Source organism: Mauremys reevesii, linkage group 3 (assembly GCF_016161935.1).
Source record: "Mauremys reevesii isolate NIE-2019 linkage group 3, ASM1616193v1, whole genome shotgun sequence".
In the NCBI taxonomy this organism is placed as follows: Eukaryota; Metazoa; Chordata; order Testudines; family Geoemydidae; genus Mauremys; species Mauremys reevesii.
Genome location: NC_052625.1, coordinates 190524629 through 190540077, shown reverse-complemented (window position 1 = coordinate 190540077; position 15449 = coordinate 190524629). Strand labels below are relative to the sequence as shown.

At 46.5% G+C, this 15449-nt stretch overlaps 1 protein-coding gene across 3 annotated transcripts in view; it reads right to left on the bottom strand.

The window, feature by feature from the left end:
- KLHL29 (kelch like family member 29) overlaps nucleotides 1–15449 on the bottom strand; it is a 544314-nt gene that overhangs the window by 513758 nt on the left and 15107 nt on the right. The window lies entirely within an intron of this gene.

Genomic DNA, 15449 nt, shown 5'->3' with positions numbered 1-15449 from the left:
TGTGTTTTAAAGCATTTTTTTCCTCCCTATCTTAAATAAATGAGCTTTTCTTTTTTAAAAATTGGAAAACTATCATGTGCAGCCATACGCATCCCTCTGCCATGGGCCTTCAGATGTTCAAACACAAACCTCTGCCATTTGGGCTAAGAGGAAAGCAGTTATTTATGTGGATCAACTCCTAAGGTTACCAAATTTCTGATTGCAGAAAACTGAGCTCCCTTGCCCCGCCCCTTGTCCCCCGCCTGGCCCCTTCTCCGAGCCCCTGCCCCCTGCTCACTCCATCCCCCCTTCCCTCCATCACTCGCTCTCCCCCAACCCTCGCTCACTCACTGGGCTAGGGCAGGGGGTTGGGGTGCCGGAGGGGGTGAGGACTCCGGCTGGGGGTGCGGGCTCTGGGGTGTGGCCAGGGATGAGGGGTTTAGGGTGCAGGAAGGTCTCCAGGCTGCAGCCGAAGAGTTCGGAGTGTGGGAGGGGGTTCCGAGCTGGGGCAGGGTGTTGGGGCATGGGAGGGGGTGTGGGATCCGGGAGGGAGTTTGGGTGCAGGAGGGGGCTCACAGATGGGGCAGGGGGGTGGGGTGCAGGAGGAAGTTTGAGGTGTGGGCTCCAGGTGGCACTCACCTCAGGCAACTCCCCAGAAGCAGCAACATGTCCCTAGGTGCCTAGGCACAGGGCTGGTCAGGCAGCTCTGCATACTGCCCCCATGGGCAGGTGCTGCCCACGCAACTCCTATCGGCCATGGATGCCCCTGAGCTTAGGAGCCAGAGGGACATGCTGGCCGCTTCTGGGAGCCACACAGAGCCAGGGCAGGGAGCCTGCCTTAGCCCCACCGATGAAATTTTTAACAGCCTGGCCAGCGGTGCGGAACCGCCAGGGTCCCTTTTCGACTGGGCATTCCAGTCTAAAACCCAACGCCTAGCAACCCTATCAACATCTAGAGAAGGATGTGACACACTTTGCCAGTATTCAGAGTAGCAGCCGTGTTAGTCTGTATCCGTAAAAAGAACAGGGGTACTTGTAGCACCTTAGAGACTAACAAATTTATTTCAGCATAAGCTTTCGTGGGCTACAGCTCACTTCTTTGGATGCATAGAATGGAACACACAGACAGGAGATATTTATACATACAGAGAACACTTTGCCAGTAGAATGTTGTGGGGAAAAGCAAGATTCCTGGGCTCTGCTCCTGACTCTGGGAAAGGAAATGTGGACTAGGAGTTGGAGCGACAGTCACCAACAAGATACGTAGGTGCATAATTTGACATGTTTATTATGAATGGACAGTATGGCTCTGTGGATGGTTGTGGCTCCTGCTGCAGGAGCTTCAACCCCTACATCAGCTCATCCTTCTGCCTAGCAATTAATTCTGCCCCCCACGAAGCCTGTCCCTTAAGTCTTCATATCAAATCTCCTCCTACAGCTGCCCCACAGCCTCACTTCTGCTCCTCCTACAACTGCCGGGGCTCTTCACCCCTTTCCCTTGGGAGTCACCATCTCCCCCCCTCCCAAGGCTGAGGGTTATATAGAAGCCATTCCATTGCTGGGGAAGGGGCGGGGGGGGAGAACCAGGCTGCCTGCTAGGGTTGTCAACACTATAATTCAAAAATACAGGAGAAGCTCAGAGGCCCAAGGGCCGCTTAGGCATCATGGAGGGGTGGCTGGGCCAAATTTGGGTGGCATTGTGACACTGTGCACCAGGTCAAGTTGCCAACCAGCGGCACTACCCTGGTTGAAATATGGGAGGAAAGGCATCCTGTGCTTATTTACTATGGGACAGACAATATTTAATTTAAATAAGGGCAGAGCCAGTGGTACACTCGCTGATGAGGCCCAGGGCAGAAACTAAGAAATGGGCCCCCACCCTGAGCCTTGCTGTGCCGGGCTGAAGCCAAAGCCCAAGCCCTGCCTCCCGGGACTGAAGCATGAGCTGTCTGGCATCGCAGCTCACCCCTCCAAATGTTCCTCCACACACCCCTAAGGGACACATCCCACCATTTAAAAACCTCTACTTTAGTGTGATTTATTTCCACTTTTGGAGATTAAATGACTGTAATACTCACATTACATTTACCCAGAGTGACTGTGCAGATATGATGTCATGTAGCTTTGCGGGGCCCCCTGTTGCCTAGGCCTTGGGAAATTGCCCTGCTCGCTACCCCCTAACACTGGTCCTGAATAAGGGACACCCCTTATAACATGGGACTGTTGGCAGCTCTTGAGAGGAGGGTGAGCACTGTCTACCTCCTGCAGCAGCTCTGATTGGCTGATCTTCCTCAGGAGGCGGGGAAGACAGCCAATCCAAGCGCCCTCTCACCGGCAGGGCTACAGTTCCCAAAGGGCCGGAGCTTCTGGCTTCAAATTGCCAGACTGGCTCCAGCCAGGCTGAAATCCCACGAGATGGCAACAGGGAGATCAGTGCAGGGGTACAAAGGTGGGCCTCCTCCAGCCTAGTGCCAGGGCTACTCCTTACAGGAGGCAGTCACATGCTGACCCGCCCATCTGCCAGCCAGCATTCAGTCAGCCTTGTTTGGACCTTTCACGCAGCCCCCTAGTTTGCAGCTATGCCCAAGTATTTGTCTGTCACAACTACCCCTGCCTCCTTTGCCAGCAAGGGGCTGCTTCCCAGGTCAGCTCTCAGCCTTTAAATCCCAGCTCTTGAGGAGCCTGGCCATCTCGCTGCCATCAGCTCCCAGCCTGCTGCTCTGCTCATATACAGATTCTGCCCTCTTTGACCTCTGGCAGTCCAGGAACTTGTGCTAGAGGGATTACGTTGCCCTCTATGGGCTCGATGTCACACTGATGGTTAGCACAGTACAATGTTTACTAGAAACTGAGGCGAGAAGCAGTTTATGAAAAATCTACCGCAGGGGTTCGCAACCTTTGGGAAACGGTGTGCCAAGTCTTCATTAATTTAAGGTTTCACATGCCATACTGGCAGCGTGGGTGGCAGACAGAACCCCAGACCGGCCCCTACCAGCCAGGGTCCCGGCCGCTGGCCCCGCTCAGCCCGCTGCCAGCCCAGGTTCTGTCCATCCAGGCCGGCAGCGGGATGAGCAGGGCCAGTGGCCGGGACCCCGGCTGGCAGCAGCGTGCCACCAAAAATCAGCATGCATGCGGCAGGTTGCTGATCCCTGATCTACAGCCACACAGCACTTTGGAACGCCAGAAAGCACTTAAAGCATTGTCTGTCTGCCACCACAGACAGATGTGGCAGTGTAGTCTAGAAGGTATAGAACTAGACTGAGACTCAAGTTCTTTTCCCATGTCTGCTACTGGCTAACCTTGGGCATGACTTGCCTACAGTGTGTACGGCTCAGTCTGACCTTCGAAGCATATCTGATGTGACTTTAATTAGCAACCAGCAAGAGGAGTATGATGCAGAGCTAAACAAATTACAAACAAGCAATAAAACATTTGCATTTTTATATATTTAAATAATAAAATAGCAAATGTTTTATTTCTTCGATAGTCATGCTTGTGGCATTACAGCATATTTACTAGCTATAGAAAATGGATATTTACTTTATGCACATTTGTCAGTGTGTATTTAACAAACACATGGCCTATTGTACATAGATGTGTATAGTAATAAGTTTGTCACACTCTTAAAATTAGCATAAAGACAAACACTATCTTAGGGGAGATCTCTCTATGAAGTTGAACAGTTTGTAGATATAATTTTTAGGTGTCTAATAGAATGGCAAGGATGTTTCGTACAGTCAATCTACATCCGTTAAAGCCAGCTGAAAAGAGCAGCAGAATCCCCGTGGCAGTTGTCCAGATACCTGAAATGACAAGTCAAAGCCACATTTGCTTGTTTCTATCAAAATGTTTATTAAAAAAGACTTGATAGGAGTTATTGTTTAAAGCTCTGTGTGGGAGCAGAGGAGGAGACCTCTCCCATAAAGCAAGTCTAGATTAAATCAGAGAAAAAACAGATAAGACGTAGGAAATCTAGTGATATCAAAGCCTTGAATCCTTGATTTATAGTGTTTGGTTTGACAATTAAGAAAAGAAAAAAAAACCACAACACAAGATGCTACTATGTTGTAATAAGCCAGAGCTGTACATACAGATGCCACAACTTGAGCAGTGAAGCCAACCCATAGAGGGGGCATGATCAATATATCAAGTTCTTGTATTATACACATAATCCTCCCCTCCCTTTTTATTAAACTTCCATATAATGACCTTCCTTGTGGATGAATTGAGGCCCAATCCTGAAGACAGTCAGTCACTCACTGAAGCATAGCTCTTCCCTCACAGAGTCTCACTGAAATAAACAAGATATAGTAAAAGAGAACCTATATGTGAGGGAGGGGAGTAACTACGGGATTGGGTCCTTGGCTGACAGATGACAGAAATGGGAAATGAAGGTCTTGATGTAAACTTCTTTGGAGGACCCCAGTTTCAGGACACAACAGTCAGATTCCCAAATGCATAATTCCAAAAGGATCTAATCTGCAGAAATCCCTCCAGAACTATTAGAGATGGGACTTTCCTTGTTGCTACTAAAATGCAGCTAGGAAACTCTGCATACAGAGATACAGTGCACCTCAACCCATTCCATATCTTATATCCAATTGCTTGTGATATAGCTAGACAGAGCAATCCCAGAGTATGTCCTCTGAATATCAGATACCAGAGAGGTATCTAAAGGGACATGGGAATCATTGTGGACATCTCAAAGACCACATCTGCTCAATGTGAGCTACAAAGAAAACAGCAAACAAGATTTTAGCATGCACAATTAACAAGATGGGAAATAATACAGAAAATGTTATAATGTTATTAAATAATCAATGGTGTGGCCTCATCAGGAATGTGGCACACAGTAGTGGTCATCCCATCACAAAAAAGATATTGAAGAACCAGTAGGAGTTCAGAAAAAGGCAATAAGAATGATATGGGACATGAAGACTCTCATATGGAGATAGATTGAAGAGACTAGAATTATTCACCTTAGAAACAAGCTGAATTAGAGGGGACATGATCAAAGTATATAAAATAGTGAATGTCACAGAGAAGATATGAGACAGATTGTGCTCCCTAACACAAAAACACAATAAAAATGAAAGGTAGCCAATTCAAAACAGATAGAAGGAAATACTTCTTCACACAGTGCATGGGTTGTGGAACTCTGCCACAAAAGTCACTCACTTAAGTACTGCTTGGCCTTAGTGGCACAGCACTAAGCAAGACTGAATGAAGGACTGGACAATTATACAGATAAGAATATCCAGTGTTATAATAGCAAATAAGTTTTGGAAGAGAAACATCATGCCCCTTTAGGGCTTCCAGCTAGTCTCAAAACCTAGGAATTAGGACAAGACCTAATATGGGAGACAGATTATCTCATGTCCGTTTAATGCAAAATTTCTTGCCCCTTTCTTTGAAGTATCTGGTACTGAGCACAGTTGGAGACAGGATACGGTAGTAAATGGACTATGGCTCCGACCTAGTATGGCAATTCCTATGATCCAATTGAATCTGATTTTCTGGATGTTTGTTCAGATTCAAAATTAAATAGGTTTACACTAACCTACTGATAGTTTAAAGAAATACACAGTCTCTGAGTTACATGAACATATTCTGTATTGGAATGAGTGTTCAACTAAAATTCAGTGCATACAGCTTCATCTTGAACATTCAGACAGTATTTTATGGTTGTAAAGAACCTATGATATTTCTTGTCCCTTGAGAATCCTTCAGAATGAAAGATACACGTAAGATTATTATGGCCTTCCCTCACTAACACATTGATAGAAAAACCATGTATTATAGCTATTGTGTATTATTTCAACTGTGAATTAGAAGAAAAAAATCTACTAGTTATATTTATAAGAAAGCAACAACAACTTTAAATGTCATGAAGTCCCAGATTTTCCAACAATGGCTTGTGCTTGCTCTTTTCTAAAAGGCTCCCTATGTTTAAACCGTAGAAGAGTCACTGTCTGTACAAGCCTCTAATAAGTAAAATGGTCTGTACTGTAGCTGTAACAGTTAGCTTCATAATGGTATATACACGTTTATTTTTTAAATACTTGAGCCTGGATGAGAAGCTGGAATCTGCTGGCACATTACATGGAGCATTATTTTATTTATTTTGGACACTTTTGCCTTTTCTTTTTTAAATTGTATTAGCTATTTGTTCTGAGTCAAAACACCTAGTTAATGCAGATTGTAAATTGCATATTTTTTGTAATTGATTAATTCTGTCTCCTGCTCTGGCTAAGCAGAAGAGTCATTAGAGTTTTGCCATGTAGGAATTGTTAAAAGTAAATGGAATCTGGAAGAACACACACTCTACGGAACTGTAGTGGTTTATATTAGAATAAGGCTATCTTGCCAGTTTGGTTTAGTCTCAGTCCCCGAATCAACGTGGCAGCTATTTCACTGTGAGCCAGGATGTTCATTAGAGGGAACATTGTTTTTAAATGAATTGTCCAAGTTGTATTTCACTCCTTGTATTTTCCCCATCTTTATTCTTAATTCTTTTAATGGTTAAATTGAACTTTAAGGATTCTTGTATTGGAGACTTTGAATTCAAAAATGCATAGGGCTAACTTCAAAAAAAAGTTGGAGAGGTCCCTTCTTTTTAAATACATCTAGGTATTTCACACTTCTGTCTGAAGATCGTTTTATTTATATTTTTACAGTAATCTAGGGAGTGTAACAAAAATATATTTCTTCATTTTTTCTATAGGTTCATTTTAAGTCCAAAAGGGACCATGGTGACCATCTACTCTGACAGTTTGTCTAACATAGACCATAGGACTTCCTTATATTAATTCCTGTTTCAAGTTCATTGCTGTGCTTTAACTAGAGCATATCTTTTAGAAAAAAAACACCCAATCTTGATTTTAAAGTTTCCAGTGCTGGAGAACCCATCACAACCTCTGGTAAAATGTTCCAATGGTTAATTACCCTCCTCTGTTAAAAATTTGCACCTTATTTCCAGCCTGAATTTGTCCTCCCCTCCCTCCCACAATCTTTGCTGATATTAGATTTTGTCCAGTGGGGATTTTTTTAAAAGTGGGTTTAAAAAAAAAATTAAATATATTTTTAAATAATCCAATTTAAAATTGAATTTTAAACATAAGTCCTAGACGTACTATAATCTATTTAAATCATTTAAATTAAATACAAAAATAATATTAAGAAGGACATGTTTGCTGCCAAGTTTTAAAGAAAGTCAGATCACTGAACTGGTGGAAGTCACCAAGAATTAGAGTTTGTTAAAGTGCAAAAACAGCTTTTGTCAGCAGTATCCTCTTCTACGGGTGCAGATAGAATGTTTTATTCCTTTCAGTTTATTCAACTAGTTCAGTTCAATGGCTAGGCCATTCAAAATTAAGAAACTGATTGGGAGTTGAAAAAGCAGGAAAGCTAGTTTTCCTCTTCCAATCTTCACTTCACTTCTTGATTCCATTTCCTGTTTACATGGGGTAAGAAGTGCCCCATGATTCTTCGCAACTCTTTCTACTCCCTGGCACAGGTTCATAGATTTTGGAGTTCTAGTCCTTTTCTCCTCAGACTTCTGTTGACGGAGCTTTTCCATCATATCCTCCGTGTTCCATGTCTTTCCTTGATGTCCTCTTCTTCCCATGCTTTCTTTGCTGGTCATTCTTCTCTCACTCTTAAAACATGCCCAGCCCAACTCAATCATGTGCTCTCCAGCCTATCACTGAGAGTACCAAGTTCATCTTCCCCCAAATTTCCTCCATGCACACATTGTCTTCCCTCCACCTGCCTGCCATTCTCCTCCATGTACTATTTTCTACTACATGTATCTTCTTTTCTTCCGTTTCCACAAGACCCGGCATTTCCAAACCATAGTGCAGGCTTGGGGAAGCACATGCAGCATACACTTTTCCTTTTGTTTTTTTCTCCTCTGCCAATGAATAAAAATTAGATATGAGAGGATGAAATCTACTAGCTCTAAAATCTTGAAGGACATTGTGACCAGAAACAAACAATCAATTCAATTAACTAACTACAGACAATTCTTCCTTTGTTTAATAAATCAGTTAGTTATAAATCATAGAATTACATGGTTAGGAGGGACCTCAAGGGTCATCTAGTCTATTCTCTCCCCCCCAGTCCCCCAAGATGCAGGATTTGTTGTGTCTAAACCATCAAAGACAGATGGCTATCCACCTTCTTTTTGAAAACCTCCAGTGAAGGAGCCTCCACAACTTGCCTAGGTAGTGTATTCCATAATCTAACTGTAAGAACAGTTGGACAAAATCCAAGGGAAAAATCTCCTAAATCGGCTATGCTGTAGTTTGAACCCATTGCCTCTTGTGCTACCCTCTGTGGCAGGACAGAACAATTTTTCTCCATCTTTCTTATGTCAGCCTTTCAAGTATTTGGAGACGTGTCCTCCCCTTAATCTCCTCTTTTCCAAACGAAACATACCCAGTTCCTTCAGCCTTTGCTCATGGCTTGCATTCTATCCCTTTGGTCATTTTTGTTGTTTGCCTCTGGATTCTTTCCAATTTCTCCACATCCTTTCTATATAGCAGTGACCAAAATTGGATACAGTACTCCAGCTGAGGCCTAACCAGCATGTAGAGCAGTACTATAACGTCCCATGACTTGCTATACCTCCGTTAATGAAACCCCAAATTGCATTTGCTTTTTTTGCAATAGCATCGCATTGTTGACTCATGTTGTGGTTGTGATCCACCACAACTCCCAGATCCTTCTTGGGCAGTGCTGCTGCCAAGCCAGGGATCCCGTATTTTATATTTCTGCATTTGGTTTTTCTTCCCTAAGTATAGCACCTTACATTTGCCTTTGTTGAATTTCATTTTACAACTGAAAAATGTGTTTTGATAAAAACTTATCCTTCTTAAGTACTCAGCACCTTTAAGGTAGCTTAATTCTTTTTAAAATTCAAATTTTGTTTTTGTGTATTTTAAATGTCCATCTAACTAAACATTTACATAAATCCCAAGTAAAAAATAATCACCTAGTAAAGAAATGAATCATTCACCATTTTCTAATATAATAAAAAGGTAAAAATTAAGAATCTGGACAGATATAAGTTGAGCTATGTATGTATACATATCCTCCTGATTAGCAAAAGAAAGAAAGAAAGAGTACACCAAAATTTAGTGTAAAGGCTATATTTAGTTGCAAATCAACCTTTTTTAGTAGGTACCAAACAATGAAATTCAGTCTTTTAGGCAAATAACTAAAAAGTACAAATGCAAAACATAATTTAAAAAAAATCAAGGTTTCCTGATTGATTTAACAAAGCAATTTAAATCACCAATTTTAGTCATTTAAACCAGCAATCCATGCTAATTTGGTCTATAGTTTCAGAGAACAGAGTAACAACTGTAAAATCCAAAGCCACAAAAATGGTTGTAAGACTCTGGAGAAGATGTGGTGTATAAAACTATTTAGATTTCAAGATGACAGTGTCTCTTTAAAATACGATTTTTTTGCTTTAATTTAGGATAACATTTTGTTCAGTTATCCAGTTCCAGTAAAGGAATGTTTGACATTTTATCTGCATAAGTTTTAAATATCAAAAGGTTTGAATCTGAAGAATCTTTCATTTATATCAGCATTTATCATAAAAGAAGGGCTAGATTTACTCAAGAGGCGAGCAAAAAGGCATGGCAGATAGACAGCAAGCATTTTAAAATAAAAGCTATGCAAAACTATTTTGTAAAGGTATGATCCCTCAGTATGATTGTACTTGGAACTGCATAATGTTTTTATGTCTGCTGTTACAGTAATTTTAACAACTTTTTCCAGAGCTGTTCTCCAAAGACATACTGCATGAAACCGTTGAGTAGTTTGGATGACTGTGTTAATAGACAGAATAAGAGATTCAGTGGGAGAATGAATTCTAGTGCTAGATTGTTCAATCCTATGACACTCTTTCATATTCAGAAGATATTTGTCAGAAATTTCTGCACATGGCCCCAAGTTTCCTAGAATGACTACTAATTTTGGATGCCCCACTAGACATTTCAAAGGGGCCTGGTGTTCAGTAAGCATGGGACACCCACACACTGAAAGTCAGGCAGGCCCTTTTAAAGATAAGATAAATCAACATTTCCTATAACATTATGGATTTAAATTTTCAGAGATTAAGGGCCTGATCATCTCTGTCCCTCAAGGTCATGAAGATCTGTCCTTGTGAGTATGGGCACAGGCTCTAAGGCAGTGATCAGCAACCAGTTGATCGCGATTGACTGGTCGATCCTGGGAACTCTCCCAGTCGATCACAATCTCCAGTGGTGCAGCGGGTCTGCCGCTTGGCTTGCTCCCTGCCTGCCACAGCCCCACACCACTCCCGGAAGCGGCCAGTGCAGCCCCGCGGTGGGGGAGCTGGAGTCTCAGTGCACTGCTCCTGCCTGCAAGCACCGTCACCCCAGCTCCCATTGGCCGGGAACGGGGACCTGTGGCCAATGGGAGCAGAGAGGGGGAGCACACAGAACCTCGCAGGGGAATGTTGGTCCCTTCCGGGAGTGGCATGGGGCCGGGGCAGGCAGGAAGCCTGCCTTAGCCTCGCTGCGCCACCAACCGGGAGGTGCCCACGGTAAGTGCCGCCCGGTGAGAGGCCGCACCCCAATGCCCATCCCCCTCCCAGAGCCAGCATCTCAAACCCGCTCCTGCACCCCAAACCCCTGCCCCCCTTCCAGAGCCAGCACCCCATACCGCCCCTTCACCCTGAACTCCCTCCTGCACCCCAAGCCCCAGCCCCAGCCCTGAGCCCCCTCACAGAGCCAGTACCCAACCCCCTGTCCTGTCCCCCCTTCCAGAGCAAACACCCTGCACCCCAACACTCTGCCCCAGCCTGGAGCCTCCTCCTGCACCCAAACTCCCTCTCAGAGCTTGCACCCGTCACCCCTCCTGCACCCCAACCCCTGCCCCAGGATCAGCCCGGAGCCCCCTCCCACACTGCAAACCCCTTGGCCCCGACCCAGAGCCTGCACCCCCTCCCAAACCCCAGCCCACTGAAAGTGAGTGAGGCTGGGGGAGAGCGAGCAACGGGGGTGAGTGGGTAAAGTGAGCAGGGTGGGGCTTCACGGAAGGGAAGGGGCCTCAGGGAAGGGGCGGGGTAGATCTTGGGTTGCCCTTAAATTCAAAAAAGTGATCTTGGGCCTAAAAAGGTTGGAGACCACTGCTCAAAAAAGGTGTTGGTGTCACTGGGCCTAAATAAACCAAAGTTGTGACTGAAGGCCTGAGTGAACCAAAGGTCTTCCATGCTGTGAACTTTAACCAGCCTAAGATGCTAACAGACAGCAAGCAAAATGTGTAACTGTCAGCTGTCTCAGCTTGCAGCTGCAGGACAGTTTGAAACAGCAAAAAGCGGCGGGGAGGAGGGGGAGAAAGGGGAGGAAAATCTGCATGCGTCTGTGCTGTGAAGGCCATAGATAAATATGCGAATGGGAACTTTTCTAACACACTGAAATGTAATGTTTAAAGTAACCGCTGTTGGGAAGGGAGGGGTGAGGGGGAAAACCTAACAAAAGGCTTACACAAACAGCTTAGGGTATAAATGCTGGGACCCCGCCTGCGCGCGGGTGTGCAGGATTTGAGAATGCTTTTTCTCCCTGGCACCTTATTTGGGCTCAAATAAACGTGGTTTGCTTCTCCACCCTGGTGTGTTAATTAGTGCGACGCACACCGGGCAACGAACCCCTGCTGTTGCTCCGCCTCGGGCCCTTTGAGCCGGCAACAAAGGTATGTTCTCTCTTCCTTCATTTCTATAGAAGACACCGAACAGTTGCTCTGCAGACACAGGACTCCACAAATCAGGACTAGTTTTTAACAGGAGCAGGATCTTTTTAACTCCTTCAACTCCACGGGGACTTGTAACCATCTGTAACCTTGCTAGTATTATCGTACTTGGGTTCCTTTTCTGCTGGAGGTAAGGAGTGGATAGCAATGAGGCAGTAGCACAGAGGAACTCAAACTGTGGGGCACGCCCCCTAGGGGGGCACAGAGGAATGTTCAGGGGGCACAGTGGGGCCTGGGGGCAGGCAGAGAGTACCACCCAGCCCCACTCCCGCCTCACCCCCAGATGCATCCCTGGCTCCTTGCCACAGCCATAGCCCTGTCCCTAGCCTTGCCCCCCCCACCCCCCCGACTGTGGCCTGACCATGGCTTCCACTCTCGGCCCTCGGCCCAGCCTCACCCCTAGCTTCAGCCCCTGAGCACAGCTGTGTTCCCAGCCCCAGCCCCACCCCCAGCCTTGGCTCCCTTACCTTTTTCCACACCCCCTCTCCTGAGCTGCAGTCCCACTCCCAGCCCTGGCTCCCTGTGGGGGGATGGAAACCTGGAGGTGGGGACACAACCATGGAAAAGTTTGTGGACCACTGCAGTAGCAACTGCTCTGTGGGCCAGGAAGCAATTTATATAACCCTTGCTTTCATGCTGGGTTTTTTTTTTTTTTTTTAAGGCATTGTCAGACATTGGAAATGTTCCCTGAGTCATTCAGTGTTTAAAAGGAGGCTGAAGTGAAGCACACATATTTATAAAAGAAGGTGATAAGCAGTGGTGAACTGCAGCCGGTTCGCACCGGTTCGCGAGAACCGGTTGTTAAATTTAGAAGCCTGTTTAGAACCGGTTGTTCCTGGAGGGACAACTGGTTCCAAAAGGGCTTTTAAATTTAACAAAAGCTCTAGCAGCTCCCTGCCCTTCCCCCCGCCCCAGCTCACCTCACTCCGCCTCTGCCTCCTCTTCTGAAGCTCCTCTGGCTTCTCCTCCCCCTTCCCAGCTTCCTGCGAATCAGCTGTTCACACGGGAAGCCTGGGAGGGCTGAGAAGGAAGCAGCGGCTTCCACCAGGTGAGCTTGAGCTGGGGCCGGGGGCGCCAGCGGGAGGAGGGCTCCAGGTGCCGCGCCGCCCGGCAAGGTCGCAGCCGGACCCTGGGGCCGGGCGGCGCGGCTCCTGCTCCCCGGATCCAGCTGCGACCTTGCCGGGCAGCGCGGCGCGGCTCCTGCCTGGCCCCCGGGTTCGGCCCCGACCTCGGCCGGGTGGCACGGCTCCTGCCTGGCCCCCAGGTCCGGCCCCGACCTCGTCCGGGCGGCACGGCTCCTGCCTGGCCCCCAGGTCCGGCCCCGACCTCGTCCGGGCGGCATGGCTCCTGCCTGGCCCCCAGGTCCGGCCCCGACCTCGTCCGGGCGGCTCCAGTCGCAGCCCCAGCCCAGCTGGGCCTCCACCTCCAGGCAGCACGGTAAGGGAGCAGGGAGGGCATGTTGGATAGAGGGCGGGGAGTTGGGGGGGTGGATTAGTATCGGAGCGGGCAGGGAACAGGGAGATTGAACGGGGGCAAGGGTCCCGGGGGGGCAGTCAGAAAGGAGCAGGGGTTGGATGGGGCGGTGGGGGGCAGTTAGGGGTAGGGATTCCAGGGACTGTCAGGGGACAGAGAGAAGGGGTGGTTGGATGGGGTAGGGGTCCCGGGGTGCCATCAGGAATGAGAGAAGGGGTTGGATGGGGTGGCAAGGGGCAGTCAGGGGACAGGGAAGGGGGGTGGATAGGGCACGGGTCCTGGGGGGGGTGTCAAGGAACATGGGGGGGGTTGGATGGGGCAGGAGTCCCCGGGGGGGGGCATGACCCCCTCATGGGGTGAGGAGGAGGGAACCGGTTGTTAATATTTTGGCAGCTCATCACTGGTGATAAGTAGTTGTTTACAAAAAAAAAAAAAAAAGGCATCTGCTGAAGCAATAAATTAATTCAGACATAGAAATCTACTTATAAAATGTTATCCTGTCTGGTCTGGAAAGGCTCTCAACTACTTCTGCGATAACCAGCTGATGTCCTGCATGGTATTCCTACTGAGAAAAAGGATGCTAGAGCTTTGTTTCACAGAGTTGTGCTCCCAACCCAAAAAAGCATGCTGAAATTAAAATGTAGCACATTTCCTTTTCTCTATATCTCAGAAGCCAATGAAGTAGCTCTTATATGCCATGAATATTGGTAATACAGAGTCCCAAGACATGAACAGAAGCCAGGTCAAACCCTCAGTTCACTCCGTGGGAAACCTCAAAGCTACACCTAGAGGTCATGCAGGCTTTGCTAATGAATTTAGAGGCAGCAATGATGCTGGATCCCAATAGAACAGCAGGGAAACGAGGATTTAAGATTCCTTCACTAATCTGAACACTGGAACTATTAATATGTTATGGGAGTGTATGTTGTTGCTATGATTGTCTCACAGATACATTAACTGGGTTCTGCATCTATCTCCTCCACAAGCCACCCCCAACTCCCCTCCCACCCCCATTGTCTTCACCATACATTTTCTCCCAACATCTGTTTCTCCCAGGCAGACTCTTCGTTATCTACTGAATCAGCACTGACTTGGGCTCACTCAAATCTCCACAAAAAGTATGCCTTAATTCACCCTATCCCCACACATAAGAGAGACTTAACAAGAAAGATATACTATTCTGCACTAATCTTCAAATGCCTGACATTTTTTCTTTAAGTCTCAGCAACAACTTCCCTTTTACTATTCTAGTAGATGTTAAACTACCAAATCCAGTGTTCTGCCCAAAAGTGACAAGGTGAGAGCAATAAGTGACGTGTCAAATTTTTAGGACACTTCTGGAAAGCAAATTTCTCCAAGTTCCAGTCCCTGAGGGATACTAAAATGCTTTTATAAAATCATTTATTTGCTGTGACATCAATATAGCTGGAAAAATGTTTCCTGGCCAAAATATCTCTCATCTGAATAAAGAGTTTTAAAATATTCAGACATTTTACTAGGAGACTGCCTGTTGCTGATCAAAGAGGAGCTAGTCTTGGTTAATTCTGCCCGCATCCTCATTTTTAAGGTGTGAGAATTTATGTCCATTTAATGCCCAAAAGCCACTTATGGAGGGTCTCAGCTCTCCACCATGGAAAGGGAAGGAGTCATCTAATTCCACAGCACCATTCCAGCATCCCCTCTGACCTCCCCCAAAGAGCTCTGAATACAGAGAAGAGATGGAGAAATAGAGACTTTGCATCACCCTGCCACCTACTGACACTACAGAAGAAGCCAGTGCAACTAATGGCTCTCTCCATGCTGCAGAGATCTCTGCTAATGGTGTGTTTCAGGGACAGCCATCAGCTGGGGAAGCCCTGATGGCAAGACTGGCTCCACGCTAGAGGGCGTGGCAGGAGACTCCAGAGCCAGTGCAAGCAAAGGCCTCGTTATGGAACTAAGGGGGATCTGCATGGACTGGGGACAGAAACCCTGTTTGTTCCACATCAATCCACAGCCTGGTCCAGAACAATTTGGGGAAGCCTACACCTGGGGTAACTCAAACTCCTCTTATCCTTCCCAGGTTTTTTCTGCAGGATTTTCAGTGGGAGGGGCAATCTGAACCTTAAACACTCTGCATCTATAGAACAAGTACAGACTAGACAGTGAAAGCTTTGCCACACTGCCTTGCCAATATTCTGCCCAAGCCCCATCACCACTAGCCTGGCAGT